This window comes from Chlamydotis macqueenii, chromosome 2 (assembly GCF_036417535.1).
Source record: "Chlamydotis macqueenii isolate bChlMac1 chromosome 2, bChlMac1.mat, whole genome shotgun sequence".
Classification (NCBI taxonomy): domain Eukaryota; kingdom Metazoa; phylum Chordata; class Aves; order Otidiformes; family Otididae; genus Chlamydotis; species Chlamydotis macqueenii.
In genome coordinates this window covers 76,152,044-76,167,180 of record NC_141557.1, presented here as the reverse complement: position 1 = coordinate 76,167,180, position 15,137 = coordinate 76,152,044, and positions in this window count along the sequence as shown.

Genomic DNA, 15,137 nt, shown 5'->3' with positions numbered 1-15,137 from the left:
CAACAATGTACACAAGTAGGCCAAATGCTTTGTCACAATTTGTATCACCGTGCATTTCATGTGGTGTTGTGCTCCCAGTTCACCCAGCTTTGTTGCATCCCACTGGAGTGCCATACAGCCTCTTTAGTCTTAATTATCCTGTATAACTGTGGCATCTGCAGTTTGTTGCCACCTTGCAACTCATTTTTAGATCTGTCATGAACAATATGAACAAACCTACCTGACTGTGGGGCTTGGAGGCAGCCACTGACAACTTTGACACATTTTAATTTGAACATTATTGCTCCTCTTTAATTTCTGTCTCGCAGCCAGTTTCTATCCAGTGACAGGACTTTAGGTCTGGTTTTGTGTTTCCCACGGTACCTGTAAGCCATAGAGAGGTATTAATTCTTTTAATGCCTCCCTCTCTGGCAGATAATTTTCTCTTGTCGTATTAGCTATGGATACTAGGCCATTCACAGCTGTTCCTGATTCCTCCAAGGCTGTAGGCTTGTCCTGTTTCCCAAGGCAAATCCTTCCTGCAGATTCCTAGGTCCCTCTAGAAAGATCATGAGCTATACAGAGTCATATAAAACAATAACAAGAAGCTACTCTTCCCAGTAAGGAGCATCCCAAAATCTACTGAACAAAGCAGTATTATCTGAGGCAGTTTCATCACGTAAGGGAGTACAGTAACACTGCAGTAATATCAGCACACAAATAGAGATGTCTCACAGATCCAAACTCTCTCTAAATAAGGGCCATTCATAATTCATTGCTGGCTGGTCTAACAGTAGTGGTCATTATGATGAAGCAGTTTGGGGAAAACCAGAATCATAGGAAGCTGTAGCGACTTGATAAATATTAACAAGTCAGTATTACACAGGGCATAAATCATCCCCCATGCTTCTATCAGCTCTAAAACGCTGCCTGTGCCTGCCCTTGGATTTAGCGGCACAGGTAGCTGTGTGGGTCTTAAAGTTTACTTCTAATTCAGGCTGGCAAGGGTGATGAAAAGCACTCATCAGAGGGCAGAGTCTGGTTCTTGAACTGTAGTTATTACTTAGCATATACTTAATTAAGACTTAGTCTTCCTTGAATGATAATGAGTTGCTAACACTCACAAGCACCCACTGCTCAGGAGCTCTCCAGATCAAGATTGTGCTGTCTTACAGCCAGAGGATTCTTCTTCTTTGCAGAAGCATTTTTTTGACCAATTTTGCTTTCACATGTGGTCTCTAGCAGACCACTGAGGCTGCAAACAGTGCAGAAAAAAAGATCTCCAAGACCTCTAACCAGAAATATTGCTTCCCTTCCTTGACCCTTCCCTACTGGAATAAAAAAAAAAAAGGTGACATTCATTTCTACTGATACAAGTATTTGCAAATCTGTATATTTGTGAAACTTTAAGTTTGGACCTAAGTCGACCTGACATGTCTTTTTAAGGAGCCCGCCCAAGGCCACACAGTGGCTCTGTGTCAGCCAGGATTAGACCTCAGGAATTGTTGCCTTTCAGTCCACTAGACCAAGCTGCCTCTCACGCTGCCATCGGAGCTCTCCAGGCTATCCAGTCTGATAGGTTTCCACATGAGGTTGATCTTTAAAAACATACATGTCCTAAGAGCTTGAGAAACCAAAATAATACTTTTCAGTACCAACAGTGGGCATAACTTTTTTTTTTCTTTTGTGTGTGATGGAATTAAACCATATCTGTGCTATACATTTTACAAAAAAAAAAAAAAAACCCCGAGACACCTAAATCTCCAGGGCTGCTAGTCCACTGTGTATACTCATCACTTCATCTTTACATTTGGTCAGGATTGCCTTTTGCCATTTGGCTAAATCCAGAACTGGTGTGGGTGGCATTCACAGTAGGAAGAAATACACACAAACTCAGGATAAATGATTGTAAACTCAATTAAAGCTTTAATATTGTTTCTTCATTATCATTTCGGGCATCCCTGTACCACAAAATTTATTACCCAGAGATGATATTCTGTCCTTTCTCCTTGTCTCAAGGGCTGTACAAACCAGATTGCACCTGTGTTCCTGGCTATATGATGCTCCTTAAGGAGCAGTGGAAATCTCTTTCCAGCCAAGGTCCAGCTCTAGAGTTTGGCTCATTCCTCTTTCTTCCCCACTTAATCTGACTTCTCCTATGCTCCAGGACAGGACATATTGCATATAGCTTGTCATCTTGCTCCAGGACTCATTGACTGACTGCCTGGCATGTCAAGTGCAAGTCCTATGTCAGCAGGAATACCGATGCCATGCTGCCTTGTGCCGTGCTGGGGCTGTGCATCCACTCCAGTCCAAACACGGGCTTCCCTTGCTGTGACATCCACGGGATGAGCTTTGGGGGTCATCCCACGCAGAGAGATTTGAGATGGTGATGGCATGGCAAAGAGAAAGATCAGAGGTTTTTGACAGTAGTTGTGGAGAAAAAAAAAGTATTAGAGCATGAGAAGAAGAGAGTTAACAGAGCAGACATTTTGAAACCACTAGCTGAAAGTCTGACACTAACGCAATTAACAAAGCAAGATAGATTGTGTAAATTTAGAATCATAGAATCATAGAATGGTTAGGGTTGGAAGGGACCTTTAAAGGTCATCTAGTCCAACTCCCCTGCAAGGAGCAGGGACATCCCTGACTAGGTCAGGTTGCTCAGAGCCTCATCCAGTCTGGCCTTGAACGCTTCCAGAGATGGGGCCTCCACCACCTTTCTGGGCAACCTGTTCCAGTGTTCTACAACCCTCAGCGTAAAAATTTTTTTCCTAATTTCTAATCTAAATCTACCCCCCTCTATTTTAAAACCATTACCTCTCGTCCTATCACAACAGGCCCTACTAAACAGCCTATCCCCATCTTTCTTGTAGGCCCCCTTGAGGTACTGGAAGACCACTATAAGGTCTCCCCGGAGCCTCCTCTTCTCCAGGCTGAACAGCCCCCACTCTCTCAGCCTGTCCTCATAAGAGAGGTGCTCCAGCCCTCTGATCATCTTTGTGGCCCTCCTCTGGACCTTCTCCAACTGGTCCATGTCCTTCTTGTGCTGGGGGCTCCAGAACTGGACACAGTACTCCAGGTGGGGTCTCACCAGGGCACAGTAGAGGGGGAGAATCACCTCCCTCGACCTGCTGGCCATGCTTCTCTTGATGCAGCCCAGGATGCGGTTGGCCTTCTGGGCCGCAAGGGCGCATTGCCTGCTCATGTTGAGCTTCTCGTCCACCAGCACTGCCAAGTCCTTCTCCTCAGGGCTGCTCTCAATCCATTCCCCACCCAGCCTGTATTTGTGCCTGGGATTGCCCTGACCCAGGTGCAGGACCTTGCACTTGGCCTGGTTGAACTTCATGAGGTTGGCACGGGCCCACCTCTCCAGCCTGTCAAGGTCCCTCTGGATGGCATCCCTCCCTTCCAGCGTGTCCACGGCACCACACAACTTGGTGTCATCGGCGAACTTGCTGAGGGTGCACTCTATCCCACTGTCCATGTCGCCGACAAAGATGCTGAACAGGGCCGGGCCCAGCACGGACCCCTGAGGGACGCCACTCGTGACCGGTCTCCACCTGGACATCGAGCCGTTGACCACCACTCTCTGAGTGCGGCCATCCAGCCAACTCCTTATCCACTGAGTGGTCCGTCTATCAAACCCATGTCTCTCCAGTTTAGAGAGAAGGATGTCGTGCGGGACAGTGTCAAAAGCTTTGCACGAGTCCAGGTAGATGATGTCAGTTGCTCGTCCCTTCTCCACCGATGCCGTCACCCCATCATAAAAGGCCACCAAATTGGTCAGGCACGATCTGCCCTTGGTGAAGCCATGCTGGCTGTCACCAACCACCTCCTTGCTCTCCACGTGCCTTAGCATGGTTTCCAGGAGAATCTGCTCCATGACCTTGCCAGGCACAGAGGTGAGGCTGACCGGCCTGTAGTTACCTGGGTCTTCCTTGTTCCCCTTTTTAAAAATTGGAGTTATGTTCCCCCTCTTCCAGTCATCGGGGACCTCACCAGACCGCCATGACTTCTCAAATATGAAGTTGCCAGTGGCTTGGCAACTTCATCCGCCAGTTCCCTCAGGACCCGAGGATGGATCTCATCAGGACCCATGGACTTGTGCACCTTCAGGTTCCTCAGATGATCCCGAACCTGCTCTTCGAGTACAATGGGCAGTTCTTCATTCTCACAGTCCCAGCTTGCACCTTCTACAGCTTGGGCGGTGGGACAGGAACTCTTGCCGGTGAAGACTGAGGCAAAAAAGTCATTGAGAACCTCAGCCTTCTCCATGTCCTGGGTAACCAGGACACCAGTTCCCTTCTGGAGGGGGCCTACATTTACCCTGGACTTTCTTTTGTCCCCTACGTACCTATAAAAGCTCTTCCTGTTACATTTTATATCCCTGGCCAGATTCAGTTCTGCCAGGGCTTTGGCCTTCCTTACCTTATCCCTGGCCACTCGCGCAGCCTCTTTTTCAGTCCTCCCAGGCTACCTGTCCGCACTTCCACCCTCTATAGGCTTCCTTTTTCACTTTCAGTTGGTCCAGGAGCTCATTGCTCATCCACGCCGGCCTCCTGGCCTTTATGCCCGACTTGTTTTTCATCGGGATCCACCTCTGCTGAGCTTGGGGGAGGTGCTCCTTCAATATGGACCAACTTTCCTGGGCCCCTCTTCCCTCCAGGGCCGCCTCCCATGGCACTTGGCCCATCAGGTCCCTGAAGAGGCCGAAGTCCACCTTCCTGAAGTCTAGGGCAGAGAGCTTGCCGTGTAGTTTCCTTGCTGCCCCGTGGATCTTGAACTCCGCCACGTCATGGTCGCTGCAGCCAAGGCTGTCCTTTAGTTTCACATCCCCCACCAGTCCCTCCCTGTTGGTGAGCACAAGGTCGAGCATGGCACCCCTCCTTGTCAGCTCCTCTATCGCCTGCAGGAGGAAGTTGTCATCCACGCATTCCAGGAACCTCCTGGACGGCCTCTGCCCTGCCGTGTTGTCTCTCCAACAGATGTCAGGGTGGTTGAAGTCCCCCATGAGGACCAGGGCCTGTGACCGTGAGGCTGCTCCTATCTGCCTATAGAGCACTTCGTCTGCTCTGTCCTCCTGGCCAGGCGGCCTGTAACAGACCCCTACCATGACGTCCCCTGTCCGTCCCCATCCTCTAATCTTGACCCATAAGCTCTCTGTCAGCTCCTCCTCCATCCCCAGGCGGAGCTCCACACACTCCAGCCGGTTGCTGACGTAGAGAGCAACACCCCCTCCTCGTCTCCCCTTCCTGTCTTTTCTAAAAAGCCTATACCCCTCCATGTTGACGCTCCAGTCGTATGTGTCATCCCACCACGTCTCTGTGATGCCAATCAGGTCGTAGCCCTGCTCGTGTGCAAGCATCTCCAGCTCCTCCTGTTTATTCCCCATGCTGCGTGCATTGGTATAGAGACACTTCAGCTGGGCCCCCGACAAAGCCGACTTGCTGGCTGGAGCGACAGGGGTGCTATTGGACCGCAGTTTAAGTTCATTTGCACTTATCTGTGATCCCTCCTCAGCTTCTGGACCCTCGGTGCTGGCACCGGCGACATGCTGATCGCAGTGGGCTGAACTGTGCTCCCCCTCCCCCAGCAACACTAGTTTAAAGCCCTCCGGACGAGCCTGGCAAGTCTTTGTCCAAGCACACTCTTCCCCCTCTTGGTTAGGTGCACGCCATCCGCCCCTAGCAGCCCAGGCTTCTCAAAGCACGCCCTGTGATCTAGATACCCAAAGCCCTGGCTGTAGCACCACTCCCTGAACCAAGAGTTAACCTGCCAGATACGTCTGGCCCTCTCAGGTCCCTGCCCTTCAACTGGGAGGATTGACGAGAAGACCACCTGCACCCCAGAGCCTTTGACTGTTGAACCCAGAGCCCTGAAATCCCTTTTGATGTTTTTTAGACTGCTGCCAGCTGTGTCGCTGGCCCCCACATGAAACACCAGCAGTGGATAATAGTCTGTGGGCCGTATGAGGCTAGGTAGTCTCTCAGTGACATCCCTGATACGAGCCCCCGGGAGACAGCATACCTCCCGAGAGAGCGCATCGGGGCAGCAGATGGGTGCCTCCGTACCTGTCAGGAGGGAGTCACCCACTACTACCAGGCGTCTCTTTTTCTTGGTAGCGCTAGCTATTACACGAGCCGGGCGCGCTACCTCGCACGGCTCCCGTGCCTCCCTCGAGGTGCTGGGTCTTACTTCCTCAGTTTGCAGAGCAGCAAAGCGGTTCTGCAGGGACACCTCGGGGTTCTGGGGAAGCTGCTTCTTCTTCCTCCTGCGCCTTGCCCTTGCAGCTTTCCATTCAGTGGCATCTCCTGCCTGCTTGCTTACGTCGTGTGTCACTGCGGGGGGGGTTGATTGGTTCACTGGGTGCTGCGGTTCCGGTGCAGCCTGCGCCTGGAACCAAGCATCCAGCTCCCTCTCAGCCTCCCTGATGTCCCGCAGCCTCCTGACCGCCTCCTGCAGCTCAGCCACCTGCCGCAGGAGCTGCTCCACCTGGGCACACCTTCTGCAGCCAGGGCTGCCGCCTGCCCCGGGAGTGGGGTCCAAGCACTGCCTGCAGCCCGAGGTCTGCACCGCAGCCTCCCCCCTCGGCTGCTCCGTCTGCACGGAGGCATCGACCGCCGCAGGGGTAGCTGGTGCAGACCTCCCGGCCGGCGGCGCAGCCTTTGTTCTCAGGCGGGTGTTGGCCATGTCGCCCTGAGAGGCGTGAATCACCAAGTGCCCCGGGGCAGCGCCCTCGCTGACGCGCCCTTCCTGCGCCAACTGCCGCGCCACGCCCTGTTTGCCCGTCCTGTTCGCCGCGCTCCGGGTCGCGGGCGCTCCCTAGGCCCTGCTTTATCCGGGGAGAGGGGCCGGGCCGCCGGTGCCCCCTGGCTCCGCCCACGTCTAGTCAGCCGCTCTCGCGCGAGCTGCGGGCTCCTGGCGCCTCGGTCCGCTCCCCCCGGAGCTTCCCTGCCTCGGGAATCCCCTGGATGCGCTGCGCTGTGCCGCGCCGCTGCGGATCGTGCCGACTCCGAAGCTGTTGCCTCGGCGACTGAGAACTGGATCTGGTTGCACCGCGTTTAAATCTCCCGCCGGTGCCCCCTGGCTCCGCCCACGTCTCGTCCAGATCTGCTGGGAAACTGCTGCTTACTGCAATTTTTCGAGGCCCTTTAAAACCCTCACTGTACAGAACTGGACTAAGTAGAAGTCCATTGCATCTCCTTTTGTGATGTTACAGGAACTTTGCCAGCCTTCAGATTTTCATGATATACACATAGTAGCTGTGGGAGAACTTATTACCATCTGTAGGTAATAACAGTAATGTCTTGTACTGTTACAGTGCCTTTCATCTCCGGATATCAAAAGACTTTCTAAACATTAACTAGTTAAGTGACAGCACTCCAGGGAGATTTGCACTTCTAACTTGGGTGGTTTGGGTGGCTTTTATTAATCTAACAGCTCTGAAAAGGGTGTCAGCCCCCTTGTGCTTACACGGCAACAATAATGATAGACAAAAAGATGTGGTATTTTGAAGTCTGTGGACTAGGACAGTTTAGGTAACGAGGGATACTTTAACTTGTGCCATTTTTATGTATTTTGACTGTGGTGTTAAAAATACTTTATTGGCCTAAAATCTGAGTAGCCATGTAAAAGGAGATAAATAGGCATCTGGGAATGGCTGAAAGCAATGGTTTTTTTGCAGGGGAAGGAGTAGAAAAAGTCTTGATGTTGACTCAAGGTAAAAGGAAAACTAACCAAACTAGTCCCACAGCAAACACAAAACCTTTGATGGCCTACGGTGATGTTCCAGCAAGCCCCTCAAAGTTGCGATTGCTTTTGGAGGTTTTTTCATCCTACTAATAGATACAGTTTTTACTGAAAGAATGGAAAAAAATCCTATAATAATATTCTATTCTCTGTTTGATTGTTATTTATATTTCTATCTGAGAAACTTGGTGAAATCCCTTTGGCCACTTTACAGGGAGTTACCATTTTCTCAGTGGGGGTATGGGTTTGGGTGCTGCTTGTACTCAGGAGGCCAAATTGTATCCATCCTCTCTCTCATTGCCATTCAGCCTTTGCAGAAGCCAGACTTTCCAGGAGAACGAAGGAAAGCCATCACCTCCCAGGTGAGACTGGGCATCTGTCAGATCCCAGCCCAGGTAACTCTGAAGTGTTCAATCTGTACAACTGGCAATGCAATCAGGGCTTACACCTCTGTGGCAGAGCTGTTTCCTTTGCCGTGATCTGACGAATTCTTCAGGTAAAGCCCAGGAGGCTGCATCATAAGTACTACAGTACTAGCTTGGTAAGGCAGGTACTTGAAATTCTTTGATGCCCTTGTTTTGCAATGAGCTCTACACAGGGAAGAGCTCTTCTACGCAAATAGAAAATATACTTGACTCTTAGGGCAAGCAAGATGAAGCTCACAGTGGGATTGCAGCCCTACTCTGTCTCTTTTATGCAGCTGCCAACCACACTGTAATGGAGGTACTGCCTGATTCTGTGCTGATTGTCAAGGCCAGCACCTTTATAAAGGTAGGCCAGAAGAGAATGCCAGCCAGAGTTAGCATCTATCCAAGTGTGACTGTCTGTCAAACTCCTTTGCATTCTTTGGTCAGAGTTCAGGGGTTTCTTTTTAAGAAAGCAAGAAACCAATAGTGGACATAGTTTAGGATGCTCTCATTATGTTACCCTGTTTAGAAGACAGTGCAAGACCTAGAAGCAAAGAACTGTGAATACGCATAGAGAGCAGTGTTAGAATTCAGTCACGCTCAACAGTGACATATCCTGATATAAAACCAGATTTGACAAATTTTGAAACGTAATTTGTATCAATAGACTTTCTGTACTTTTAAGCATGCAAAGAATAGCATTGACTTCAGTGGGACAGTTTGAATCTTTACTGGCAAGGATGTGTTAGAATCCATGAAAGGAGGGAGACTAAGTAGGTATGTAATCACCTCACTTTCCCCATACCAACACTGCTTTAATGTTGAAATAAAACATGGATGCTGAGGGAGAAGGAGTTACAAGTCCCATCTTAAAAAAAAAAAAAATTAAAAAAAAAATAAAAAAAGAATCCAGTCCACTCTACATTTACTGTTTGAAGCCATCACAAGAACATCTTTAACACTGTAATAAACACCCAAAACCACAGCTGAAGTGAACATACGTCTTAGCAGAAGTGAGTATGTAATTATCAGTTTGATGTTTAGCTGTTACCATGGCCCAAGGACTCATACCATTTCAAAGAAGACACAAGTGGCAGTCAAGGTAAATGCAGGATAAAATGCTTGTGTGTTTTGATTTTCTCACATAAACTTTAAAATCTTTAAATGTGGGTTCAGCAAGTAATGCATGGATCTTTCCTTAAAATGCTCTCCACAGAATTGGTAGCTGTTTCTGACTGATCCTGCTGGGGCTGGAAACTCTCCTGTGCCCTCTGACAGTTGTTCATCTCACAATTGCAGATTTTAGCGTTGACCTACAGACACTACTTGAGCCCCTATGCTAACTGGGGACTTTCCAGCAAGAGAGGGCTTATGCAGAGTCCTAGTGTTGTTTCTCAGGAGCAAGGAAAAGGCTTTAAGCAGCGCTTTTACCCTCTTGGTACGCTCAGCTGGAATTCTGCCTAGCTGCTCACCATCTCTTTGAAAAGCAGAGAGCAGAGGGTGGCCATCAATCTCAGAAGAGCAGAGCCAGGCAGCCACCCTCAGCAGCTGGTGCCAGCTTCAGAAGAATTCTGGCTAAATTTCTCTTGAACTCTTCCTTTTGTCTCCTTTCCTCCTCATTTTATTTTAATTAATTACAGTCCTCAATATCCTACTGATGACAAGATGGGGGTGAGGGGAAGAAATGTTTTACATAGAGAGTTTGTTTTCTATTTATTGTTTGTGCCTCCGGATACCTTTAGCTCACATACAGTGCACGTACAGTTCTTGCTGTAACTGCAACACAGCTCACTTCTCATGAAAATTTATAGACTCTTTCAATCTTTAAAGACAATCCCAAAAAAACCAACTTTAAATATGCCAGAAATGTCACAGTCTTACAGGAGGAGAGAAAGAGTCACAACAAATTTCTTTAGTTGTACATTGTGCTTCATCCCAAGTGTTGGCTGGCTTTTATTTTTGAGTTTAGAAATGAAAAGAAGTGCGTATCATTTGAGTATCATCTGATAAACTAGTGTACTATAGGGCAAGCTAGTCCTATTTCAACACTGCAAACAGGCATTGATGCTCTTGAAGAATTACAAATATTGGTGGTTGATGAATATTCAGTTTACCCATTTTCTTTATGAATATGTTTTGGGAAAAAAAAAAGGGAAGCCATAATGAGATTAAATCAAGTATTTCTCTACTCAAAACCTTTCTGCAGCTCTCCTACACCACCCTGAGTGCACAAGGAAGTTGGGAAAGGATTCTGATTTTTATTTTTGTCCAGGAACAAGCCTCAGGTGTTGTAAAGCTCCTCAGCATCACCTGTCACTCAGCTTATATGCAGTGCTGAGACCGCTGCTCAGGCAAGCATTTGCAGGCATGCAGCGTGTGCCCGGTGTGGGGTACTGCTGCCACAGGATCTAGGCAGCTGAGCACTGGCCCGGGTAGGAAACACCTCACAGCTGTCAGGGGATAAGGGTAAATGGTGAAGAGTCTGGGAGGATGGGGAACACAGTTGAGTCACTTCATCTGCACAGGTGTGGAGGCTGGGAAACTGGTAGGGGTGGGAGGATATGGGCAACACAGTGGGGGCCTAAGACGTGTATATGACAGATTCAGGCATGTGTGCAGCGGAGCTGCACTAGTTGCTAGAGGTGGTTTGCAGGCCATGTGGGTGTCTGTCAAGTAATTCATTGCTGCTATTTGGGGGTGGGCAGTTTGAAAATGTACTTTCTGGATTTTTTTTCTGTTTACTGGATTTGAGGTCAAATAATGACATGCCAGTGACCTTCTAGGGGAACTGCAACCTTTCTACAGTGGTATCTATGCTGAGCTATTCTCCTTTTAGACATTAAAGAAGAAAAGAAAACCTGGCACATACATTACCTACAGGCCATGATTTTGCTTAATGAGAGCACTGTTTGCAGTAGAAACTGACTCTCAGCCACCCTTCTAAGTGCTGCCGTCATTTAGTGTAAATGGTTTCATAGCAGCTCGGAACAAAAATTATTTCAAGCCAGAGATGTGTCATTCAGAGCAAACCCAGAGAGAAGTCAAGTGACTATCATCTGTGAATCACTTTAAATTTAGCTGACTACAGCATATAATTACCTACATTTATTGTGTTTATGAGCATCTCTTTGTGTGAAAAGGTGTTTTTTCAGTTTTTAAAATACTTTTGGTGGACATAGATTGAGATAAATTCCAGTAGAGTGGAAGAAATACATCCTTGCACCAGTATCTCCACAGAGATCATTAATCGTATTAAGTAGCTCAGTACAATTATGCCTTGTGTTCCTACAGTTTGTGTTTAAAACAAATGCCAAAGACAAGACAAAGGGACATTATTAACACAGATAAATTACAGGCAACACCTTTCTTTGAGCGGTTTCAGCCATCACATTTTCCACCTATGTTATGTTTAATTGTTAAACGAGGAGCACAGTTTCAGATTAGTGACTGAACAACCTTCCCTAGGTAAGGTTTATCTTAGGAAAGGGAGGAAAAAGTAAGCCTGTCTTCTAAATGCCTCATTGCTTGGTAGTCCTTCCTCCTGCTTCACATCTTTGATGCCCAAAGGCTCTGTTTCCAGGTGGAGGAAAACTTCTGGTGTTCCTCGCTTTTCACCAGTGGTGTTGTTTCAAAGGTTAGGAGAAGGGAGAAGATTTGCATAAAACAGCTCTTGAAGAGCTAACATAGAAAAGTTACTCACTCCCTCCGAACTCTCTCACTATATTCAAATTTGAGGAGAATTCATAATGTGTTTTTCTGGCAGTGCAGCACAACACTTTGAGGAGAGGGAAACATTTAGTCTTTTGCAGACAAACGCTGAGACAATAAAGCATATGAGCATCTGGCCATTTCATACAGTAGTTTCAGGGAACGCTTTCTTTCATCAGCCCTAGGGTCTGCAGCTATACTATCCAGGAGTTTCCCATAGCACATTAGATGTGGACAATACTTGCCCTGGGATACATGCTTGATGTTTGAAAACTAGAAATGTTTCTGTTTTTCAGAAGGCTGGTGTCCTGACTTGGTTTGGAACTGCTGTAGAGGCTCCGCATCTACTCGATGAGCCATTCTTCCTGAGAATACAAAGATGAGCTGCCATGGGGTGCAGCAATGAAAGGATTTTGTTCTCCTGACAGGAGGCCTCTCAGGACAGGAAACCATGCTAGGTGCACCAAGGCTGTCTGTGAGTGTCTGCAGCTGCACTGTTCAGAAGCTTTAAGTAAACCAACTCTTTCCAATGAACTTTGCTTTTGATCCAGGGCAGTAGTTGTTGGACTTCATGCTTATGTAATTACACAGGCAGTCATTAACATTTTAAATATCTCTGTTAACCAGGAAAAGGGAGGAAACCCTGATTTCCAAATTGCCCATGGGTACCAGAGAAGCAAACATATTGGTGATTGCCGTGTTTCTGAATACATTCCTCTCACGTTCCGTCGGAGGAAAGACAACCAGAAATCTCTTCTGCCAAAATGTGTCCTTACACCTGCCTTTATCCAGAATATGTTTCACCTCACGCGCACGGATTACAAATGAACAAATGCTGTGAGGCCCGTGATTTCAGCAAATGAGGGTGAAGAGAAACGCTGGCGTGCTGTGGTGTCGGCAGGCTCCAGTTTCCCAGTTTCCATTTCTATCAGCTGGCGTGAAGGTTATCATCCAGCTCCTGGGGTCTTCATTAATGCCTTCTGCACTGGGCAGCAGGAAGCATGAGGAAGTTAAAGACTAAATGCTGGCTTTTAGGTTTTTGCTACAGAAGATGTAGTTTTTTAGACTGGTGCCAGCCACTTGCAGACAGATGCAGACCAGCACACAGATACAGCCAGCCTATTCTTCTTCTCTTTTTTTTTTTTTTTTAAGTACCATCCATCCCACTTGAAAAGCCCTTCTTTAGTGCCCTGTGTCTACCTAGATGTACTCTACAGACAAGCCAGCAGTTCTCTGTAAGAAAACAAAAAAAGCACTGTGCTGTTGCTGCCCCAAAGGTCTGGATTTACAGTTTCATAGCAGAGAGAAGGTGCAATGTCAAGGAGAAGGGAGGAGAGGGGATGTAGAGGAGAACAGCCTTTGCTGTACCTGCATGGAAAGGTTTGGCTGGGACGGCTGCCAGAGGTTCAACTGCCATGCCACTCGTACCCACGCGAGCCCTCCTTTCCAGTCAGTGCTCTGGGACAAGGCTGTGCAGGTGTCTCCTTCCTCCTGGCAGTTTTCCAGGTGCCCCCAGGCTGTGCCCAGATGTCTACCCATCATTAAACAAGAAGCACAGGCATTTGGACTGCGAGTCTGGCTTCAAGCCCACACGGTCCACCCTGGCTGAATGATGCCCCTTCTCTAGTGAAGTCGGGTGCAGTGCTCCGGCTCCTTCTGACATGTCTGCACTTCCTTGCCGAGTGGGAAAGAGTCTATGGCAGTGCACATCAAACTTTCACTCTGAACTGTGCTCATGTTGAGCTTATACTCAAGATTTCTGCATTCAATTAGCTCTCAAGCAGTATGATTATTACTTGAGCCTTTTCTGAAAAACGTCATTAACTCACAGGAATATGCTAGTTATATCATTTACATTTTTTCCTGTTGATGGAGAAAGGGGGCTGAGCCATAACTATGATAGCCCAGAAGGAGAAGCCTCTCGCATGCTGATTTCATTAAATGTCCCTCGCGGTGAATGGAGGTGGGCCGCACAGGGCTGCTGCAGAGTGTAGAGGACTATTCAATAAGAAAACATAAATGTTAGCCTTTTTCTTCTCACTTGCATCTCTGCTGCTATCCATTCTGTTAAGTTTTTGCATTTATGTTCCTAATTAAGTTAACAAGTGAATTGTGCCATTTAATTCGGCACATCATATCTCTTCATGGTGCACACTCTTCAATAATAAAGTGGCATTATATAACGATTCTATTTTTCAAGCTTTCAGTCTAGACCAAATAACATACTATATCTTTGAAGACATTTTTATTGCTGTTCTTAAAACACACAAATATGATAGTAGTTTTCTTCACACACTGGATACCAACCCCACTTATTTGCTTTGCTTTGGTTTAATTTGATAGGAAGTTTACGTAGAATTATATTTCTCCCTTTTGTCTGTCATTATTCCGGGAGCCCAAGCAGAGCATGCTCCTACACAAAGCAGTCAATGAAAAGAATGGCATCTCTTGAAAGAGATTTTGCCTGTTGCTTAAAAGCAATGTCTGTTTCCAAACAGAAATATTTTAAGGCAGATTGACTGCTCTGAATAGGTTGGAAATAGACTTTCATAACCTCAATTATAATGCCTTGAAAATAACATTTGTGCGATTAGAAATTGAATTAGCTGGTAGAGATGTGTTTAAAAACTAGCAGAAAACATACAATTCATTCTGGAAGTGCGAACTCTAAAGCTGTTCTATTCATTAAAAACCTACTTTTTGCTATATGATTTGTTATATGTTGTGTAAATAAATCACATTGATATGAGAAGAGACAGGGAGAGCTCTGTGTACCATCTGCAGCCAAACCAAAGCTCTTGCAAAGGAGTCTTTCACAACTTCCTTGGTGTTGATTGCATACAATGTAATATAATATTAAATATAGGTAATTTGAAATCTCCTTGCTCCAGAGACCAGAAGCTATAGTGTTTTCTGTTAGAAGAGTAAAAAGGGCAGAGCACTATATACGGCTTCACAAAGGATGACCGTAGGGTCTTCTGCAGATTGTATGCAGAAGATGTTGTTCAAGTTTTGTTCATCTCTAGCTTGTATGATGGGATTATGAGAGTTTTATTTCCATACCCATGCTGTGCTTTGCACTTTACAAATGAAAGTTTGTTTCTAGCACTAAAGGAATTTTTTTTAGGTCAAAAACTTTAGTAGCCATTAAGTGAGCTTGTGTGAATTACAGCTGGATTTGCTGATGGTAGCTGCAGGTACAGCTATGGTATAACAAGATTGCACTTGAAAATTTGTAAAAGGAGCAGAATTACAAAGCAGCAGACGGGAACAGAATTTCTGTCACTAGCA